Below are 8490 nucleotides of genomic sequence, written 5' to 3'. Positions count from 1 at the left end.
ATCTTCTTAAGATTCACTGCTTCTTCATATTCCTTCAGAAAAAAAGCAGGCCTCTCAAGGATATTGACCAAACTCAGCATAACCAGATGCACTAAGACAAATCCTCAGATCAAGGCTAAAAGAGGCAACTAGGTAAGAGGAAAATGGTCCTAAGGGCAGACAAAAGAATCAAATATTTCTCATACTCCCTCTGTTAGGAACTCCACAAAAACCGTAAGCTTAACAACCAAAGGATGTATGCAGAGGGCCTAGAGTAGACCCATGCAGGCTCAATGATTGCCGCTTCAGTCTCTTTGAACTCTATGAACCCTGCCAGTTTAGTTGATTCTGTCAGCAATGTTCTCCTGATGTCCTCAGTTCCTCTGCCTCCTATAGCCTTACCTTGACCCCATTCCTTGGGGTTCCCCTAGTTGCACATTATGTTTGTCTGTTGGTCTTTGTATCTACTCCCATCATCTACTAGAGAAAGCTTTCTGAGAATCTTTTTTTGCAGTTTGACTCTGCTGTGTCAGAGAAGGACTCAGCTTTGATAACTTATTCTGGCAGGGAAGGGGCCTAGTGAATATGACATGTGTAACATATTTATTCCATTGGTAACTTTGGGGTTTTTATTACAATTGTATGGGAAATTGACTTAATGATGATTTCCTCCATCCTGGGGAAACACAACAAACACACATCTCTTCAACTCATATATGGATCCCCCAGTAGATCATAGTATGGATACCACCAAAGTTCAACTTTGTGAAGCAATGTATTTGAAAGGGTTACTTGCAGGAGCAGAAATGACTCAATGGCAATTATATCACGAAAGCCCAAATCAGCATGGGTGACAAAAGCTGGAAACCAGGAACATACTGCACAGCCCAGCATTGAGCTCAACAGGTTACAGAGTGCTCTTACTAAATGATTCCCATCTAAACATTTTACAGGAAGTACTCCTGTCTCAGAGTCTTCTTTGCTGATTGGCTTGTACACTCTTGGAGGGCAGATCTTATTCAATCTGGTTAGTTTCAGTGACCTCCTAAAACTATTGCGAGTTGTTTACCTTACTGCTAAGGGAGCATCTCTGCTGGATAAAATGTGTCAATTTCAGAGGAAACTGTTACAATAGACTCCACCCCTTCCTCTCTCTTTTACATTCTTTCTGCTCCCTCTTCAGCAATGACCCCTGAGGTTTGGAGGGGGCAACTACAGATGTCCACTTATTGTTGTTTGAATAAGAATGGTTTGGTTCCTATTGGTTCAAGTATTTGAGTGCTTAGTCATTAGGGAGTGGCACTATGTGAAAACAATTAGGAGTGGCCTTGTTGGAGGAAGTGAGTAACTGGGGGTAGGCTTTGAGGTTTCAAAAATCATGCTAAGCCTAGAATCTCTCTCTAGGACTACAGTTCAAGATGAAGCTCTCAACTATTTCTCCACACTTGAATGTCTCCATGTTCCCTGTGATGGTAATAATGGACTAAACTTCTGAAACTGTAAACAAGCCCCCAGTTGAACACTTTCTTTTATAAGAGTTGCCTTAGTCAGGCTGTCTCTTCTCAGCAATAGAGCAATGACTAAGAAACTATCCATGGCCAAGAAATAGGTCACCGTGTCTCAATGCAGTCACCTGTTGAGGAGCTTCAGAAGACCAGTAAACACCAGAGATAATCAGATGACAAGAGGCAAGCACAAGAAGATAACAGAAGCCAACGTAATCTGGGACTATTAGAACCTAGTCTTCCCATCACAGCAAGCCCTAAATACCCTAACATGCCTGAAAAGAAAGATTATGACCTAAAATCCCATCTCATGAAGATGATAGAGGCTTTAAAAGGGATAAAAATAATTCACTTAAAGAAGTACAGGAAAACTCAATCAAACAGATGAACAAATTAAAAAAAAATTCAGGTCCAAGGCCTGAAAATAGAAACAAAAACAAACAAAAAAATATCACAAATGGAGGCAACTCTAGAGATGGAAAACCTACAGAAGAGATCAAGAGCTACAGATGCAATCATCACCAACAGAATACAAGAGATAGAAGAGAGAATCTCAGGCATAGAAGATACCATAGAAGATATTGATACAACAGTCAAAGAAATACAAAGTCCAAAAAGCTCCTCACTCAAAACATCCAGTAAATTCTGGACATGATGAATAGAACAAACCCCAAAATAATAGGAATAGAAGAGAGTAAAGATTCCTACTTCAAGGACCAGAAAACATCTTCAACAAAATTATAGCAGAAAACATTCAATCAAGAAAGAGATGGCCATAGATATAAAAGAAGGCTACAGTACACCAAATATATTGGACATGAAAAGAAAATCCTCCCATCATACAATAATCAAAATGCTAAATGCACAGAACAAAGAAAAATATTAAAAGCAGTAAGGGATAAAGGTCAAGTAACATATAAAAACGGACTTATCAGAATTACACCAGATTTCTGAACAGTCACTCTAAAAGCCAGAAGATCCTGGACAGATGTCATCCAGACCCTAAGAGAACACAAATGCCAGCCCAGAATACTATACCCAGCAAAACTCTCAATCTTCATAGATGAAGAAATCAAGATATTCCATGACAAAACCAAATTTAAACAGTATCTTTCCACTAATCCATTCCTGCAAAGGATACTAGGACAAAATGTCCAACATAAGGAGGGAAACTACACCCAAGAAAACACAAAAAAATTAAACATTTCACAACAAACCCCCAAAAAGGAAAGCATACACATATAATACCATCTCGAACAACAAACACAGCAGAAACTAACACAACACTGGTCTTTAATATCTCTCAACATCAATGGACTCAATTCCCCAATAATAAGACATAGACTAACAGACTGGATATGTAAACAGGATCAAGCATTTTTCTGCATACAAGAAACACACCTCAGTGACAAAGGCAGACACAACCTCAGAGTAAAAGGCTAGAAAAAAGTTTTCTAAACAAATGGTCTCAAGAAACAAGCTGGAGTAGCCATTCTAATATCTAATAAAATAGACTTTCAACCATAAAATATCAAAAGAGGTAGGGAAGGACACTTTATACTCATCAAGGGAAAAATCCACCACGATAAAGTCTCAATTCTGAACACCAATGCCCCACATTCAAGGGCACTCCTATTCATAAAAGAAACTTTACTAAACCTCAAAAACACATTGAAACTCACACAATAAAAGTAGGAGTCCTCAACATCCCACTCTCACCAATGAACAGGTCAATGAAACAGAAACTAAACAGAGACACAGTGAAACTAACAGAAGTTATGAAGCAAATTGGAATATATATATATATATATATATATATATATATATATATATATAATAATCAAAATTGACCATATAATCAGACACAAGCCTCAATAGATTGATACAAGAAGACTGAAATAATTTCATGGATTATATCAGATCACCAAGGACTGAGGCTAGATCTCATTAACAAAAACAAAAGAAAGCCCATATACTCATGGACACTGAATAACTCTCAATGATAAATTGGTCAGGGAAGAAATAAAGAAAGAAATTAAGATTCCTAGAATTCAATAAAAATGAAGGCACATTGAAACTCACACAATAAAAGTAGGAGTCTTCAACATCCCACTCTCACCAATGAACAAGTCAATGAAACAGAAACTAAACAGAAACACAGTGAAACACCCAACCTTATGGGACACAATGAAAGTAGTGCTAAAAGGAAAATTCATAGCACTAAGTACCTTAAAGAAACTGGAGAGATCCTACACTAGAAACTTAATAACACACCTGAAAGCTATTAGAACAAAAAGAAGCAAACACACCCAAGAGGAGTAAATTGCAGGGAATAATAAAACTCAGGGCTGAAATCAGACAGTTAGGAAAAAAGAAAAGAAGAAAGAAAGAAAGAAAGAAAGAAAGAAAGAAAGAAAGAAAGAAAGAAAGAAGGAAAGAAAGAAGGAAGGAAGGAAGGAATCAACGAAACCAAGAGCTGGTTCTTTGAGAAAATCAACAAGATAGATAAACCTTTAGTTAAACTGTCTAAAGGGCACAGAGTTCCAAAATAACAAAATCAGAAAGGAAAAGGGACACATAACAAAAGAAAGTGAAGAAGTTGAAAAGATCCTCAGATCTGACTACAGAAGCCTATACTCAACAACACTGGAAAGTCTAGATAAAATACATGATTTTCTAGACAGTTAAATTATGATTCGGTAAAATAGCTAAACAGTTCCATAATTCCTTTAAAAAAATAGAAACAGTTATTACAAACCTCCCAACCAAAAAAAGCCCAGGTCCAGATGATTTTAGTGCAGAATTCTACCAGAATTTCAAAGAAGAGCTTATACCAATACTCCCTCAAATAATACCACAAAATAGAACTGAAAGTAATGCTACCAAACTCATTCTGTGAGGCAATAGTCACCCTGATACCTAAACCACATAAAACTCAACAAGGAAAGAGAAATTCAGACCAATTTCTCCTATGAACATTGATACAAAAATAGCCAATAAAATATTTATAAACTGAATTCAGAAACACATCAAAACTATCAACCATTAAGATCAAATAGGTTTGATCCTGGGGATGCAGGGATAGTTCAATATACAAAAATTCATCACTGTAATCCACCATACTAACAAAAAGAAAAAAATCACATGAATATTTTATTGGATGCTGTGAAAAACATTTGATAAATCCAACAGCCCTTCATGTTAAAGGTATTAGAAAAATCTTGGATACAGGGCACATACCTAAGCACAATCAAAGCATTATACCAAAAGCCAATAGCCAATATCAAACTAAATGGAGAGAAAATTAAAGTATCACCCCTAAAAAACAAGGTCAATTCTCTCCCTCTCTATTCCATGTAGTACTTGAAGTTCTAGTTAGAGCAATTAGACAACAAATGGAGATCAAGGGGATACCAATTGGAAAGGAAGAAGTCAAGGTATCCTTATTTGTGGGTGATAAGATTCTATACATAAGCAACCCAAAAAATTCTACCAGAAAACTTCTACATCTGATAAACAAGATCATCAAAGTGTCTGAATATAAAATTAACTAAGACAAGTCAGTAGCCCTCCTTTATACAAATGACAAATGGGCCAAGAAAGAAATTCGGGAACAACACTTTTCACAATAATTACAAATAATATAAAACACCATGGTGTAACTCTAACCAAGGAAGTGAAAGATCTGTATGACAAGAACTTCAAGTCCCTGAAGAAAGAAATTAAAGAAGACCTTAGAAGATGGAAAGATCTCCCATGGTTGGTAGGATTAACAGTAAAAATAGCTACCTTCCGAAAAGCAATCTACAGATTCAATGCAATCTAACACAATTCTTCACAGGCATGGAAAGAGAAACTCTCAACTTCATATGAAAAAACAAAAAAACACAGGATAATAAAAACAATTCTGAAGAATAAAAGAATTTTGGGGGGAATCACCTTCCCTGACCTCAAGCTGTATTACAGAGCAATAGTGGTAAAAACCACATGGTATTGGTACAGAGAAAGACAGGTTGATCAATGGAATAGAATTGAAGACCCAGAAATAAACCCACACACCTATAGACATTTATCTTTGACAAAAGCCAAAACCATACAACGGAAAAACAAAAGCATCTTTAACAAATGGTACTGGTCTAACTGACAACCTCCATGTATAAGAATGCAAATTGATCCACATTTTTACAAAGCTCAAGTCTAAATAGATCAAGGACCTCTGTATAAAACCAGATATACTGAATCTAGTAGAAGAGAACGTGCAAAATACTCTCAAATGTATTAGCACAAGGGAAATTTTCCTGAACAGATTACCAATAGCTCAGGCTCTAAAATAACAATTGACAAATGTGACCTCATGAAACTGAAAAGCTTCTATAAAACAATGGACACCGTCAATAGGACAAAATGGCAACCTGCAGGTTGAGAAAAGTTCTTCCCTAAACCTACATCCAATGAAGAGCTAATATCCAAACTATTCAAGCTAGCTCAGTAGAACATGGGACTCTTAATCCCAGGGTCGTGGGTTTAAGCCCTACGATAGGTGCCATTTGTAACTAGTAATATTTAGAAAAAGCACAGGCCAGCTATCTAACCGTCAGGGTGGCTCTGCTTAACTCTGGCTGCCATGTTCCGCGACAGAAGCGGCCAGAGGCCAGGCGTGCCACAACTAGACCCATGAGAGGCTATCATGGGGGATGGCTCTGCCAATCCACCACACTGCATCCACAAAGCTTGTCTGAACCCCAGACAATATCTGCCATCCTCACAGTACCCGGTAGAAATGCGACTCTTAAAGCTTAATGATTATCTAAAGGATTTATATATTTAGAAATATTCAATCAACAAGATGCCCACACAATTAGAGTTGTTATCCAATATCTAACCTTTTGGTAGAAGTTGCTACCCAGGTCAGCTTTTGACTCATCTGTGGTTCTCCATGGTTAATAGCCTGCTCCTTCTCCTCAACTTTACGTCTTTCTCCCCTCCCCTTCCTTGTTTTCTTCCCTCCCCTTCCTCTCTTCTCCCAGCTCCACCTTCTCTTCTGCCTAATCATCGAGCTCCACTGCAAATAGAATGTAGCAGAATAAATATCCTGCTACACTCAAGATGTTGAACTCCAAAAGAATCAAACCCAGTTAAAAATGGGGTACAGAGTTAAACAGAGAATTCTCAACAAAGGAGTCTCAAATACCCAAGAAGCACATAAAGAAATGTTCGACATCCTTAGTCATCAGGGAAATGCAAGTCAAAACTACCCTGCAATTCTACCTTACACCAATCAGAATGGCTAAGATCAAAAACTCAACTGATGGTACATGCTGGCAAGTATTTGGAGAAAGAGGACCCTCCATTGCTGGTATGATTGAAAACTTGAACAACCACTATGGAAATCAATCTGGTACTTCCTCAGAAAATCAGAAATAGTTCTACCTGAAGATCTAGCTATACCTCTCCTGAGCATATACCCAAAAATGTTCTACCATAACACAAGGACACCTGCTCTACTAAGTTTATAGCAGCAGCCTTATCTGTTATAGCCAGAAGCTGGAAACAACCCAGATGTCCTTCAACCGAAGAACTGTACGTAAAATGTGATTCATTTACAGAATGAAATACTATTCAGCTAGTAAAACTGAAGACATTATGAATTTTGCAGGCAAATGGAAGGAAATAGATAATACCATCCTGAGTGAGGTAACCTAGACCAAAATGACATGCATGAGAGGAGCCTAGCATGGCTGCCCTCTGAGAGGCTCTATCAGCAGCTGACTGCAACAGATGCAGAAACCTACAGCTAACAATTGGACCTAGGTCAGGGACCCCTAGGGAAAAGTTAGGGAAAGGACTGAAAGACCTGAAGGGTATTTCAACCCTATAGGAAGACTAACAGCATCAACCATCCTAGAGCCCTGGGAGTTCCCAGAGACTGATCCACCAATCAAGAGCATACATGGGCTGATCTGTGCCCCCTGCACTTATATAGCAGAGTACTACCTTTCCTCAGTAGGAAAGGAGGCGTTTAATTCTGTAGAAACTTGGTGCCACAGGAAGGGGGGTGTTAGTGGGGTTGAGGTGGGGTGGATAGGTGGGTGAATGGAGGAGCACCCACTCAGAAGCAAGGAGGAAGGAGGTGAAGAATTCAGGGAGGGGGAAGAAGAATGGGATAATATTTTGAATGTAAATAAAAAAAATATTTAATAATGATAATAATGAAGCAGGCAAGTTATCATGGAATAAAAGACACCAATTGTGGCACTTTAAGCAGCTATTGTCTTGTATTGATTCTTTTGGAGTATTTACAAATCCAAACCCTACCTGAACCATTCTTCCATTCCCCCAAAACCTTTATCCAGAATCTTTTAGTACTTCTGTAATGCTGCCCCTTGTACATTGTGCCCCATGCATGTTCCTCCTCACCTCTTAAAGAATGAATCAAGTTTTGGGGACCTCTTATGGGGTTTTCTCAAATATTATGCTTCAGAATTTGACTAGAATACTCAGATGATTTCCATTTGTAAACCCAAAGCCATCCTAAGGCCTGATGATATGAAATGGAGAAATAAATATATCTGTGTTGAAGAACCTTTTGATGGAACTAATACTGCCCAGAGCTGTGCATGAAAAGCATAAGTTTGATATGACCAAGGATCAATTTTTAAAGTCATGGCACACACTGAAAAACAAGAAAGATCTGAACAGTGTTCTACTTTTGAGAGCTACTACCCTGAATAATATTACTGGTCTCTAATTCCTAAATTCTTCCAAGAAATAAAAAATAATAGTTACATCATAATTCAGTTTGTTTATCTCTATCATGGTTTATTTATAATGTTATTGTTTTCAGTTTTTTTAAAAAAACATATATATATATATATATATATATACACATTACACATTTTATTATGACATTTCTAATAAGCTCTTTGATTTAAAAATGTATCTTTAAATGTTTACATTGATGATTAGAATTATCATGGCATGACTTTTTAGTATAAAATATATTTTG

At 37.4% G+C, this 8490-nt stretch overlaps 1 pseudogene; it reads left to right on the top strand.

The window, feature by feature from the left end:
• The first annotated feature begins 7681 nt into the window (after window positions 1–7681).
• Window positions 7682–8232, top strand: LOC114626407 (annotated as a pseudogene).
• Window positions 8233–8490: the final 258 nt, after the last annotated feature.

This window comes from Grammomys surdaster, unplaced genomic scaffold (genome assembly GCF_004785775.1).
Source record: "Grammomys surdaster isolate TR1022 unplaced genomic scaffold, NIH_TR_1.0 234, whole genome shotgun sequence".
Classification (NCBI taxonomy): Eukaryota; Metazoa; Chordata; class Mammalia; order Rodentia; family Muridae; genus Grammomys; species Grammomys surdaster.
This window is presented reverse-complemented; position numbering and strand designations above follow the sequence as displayed.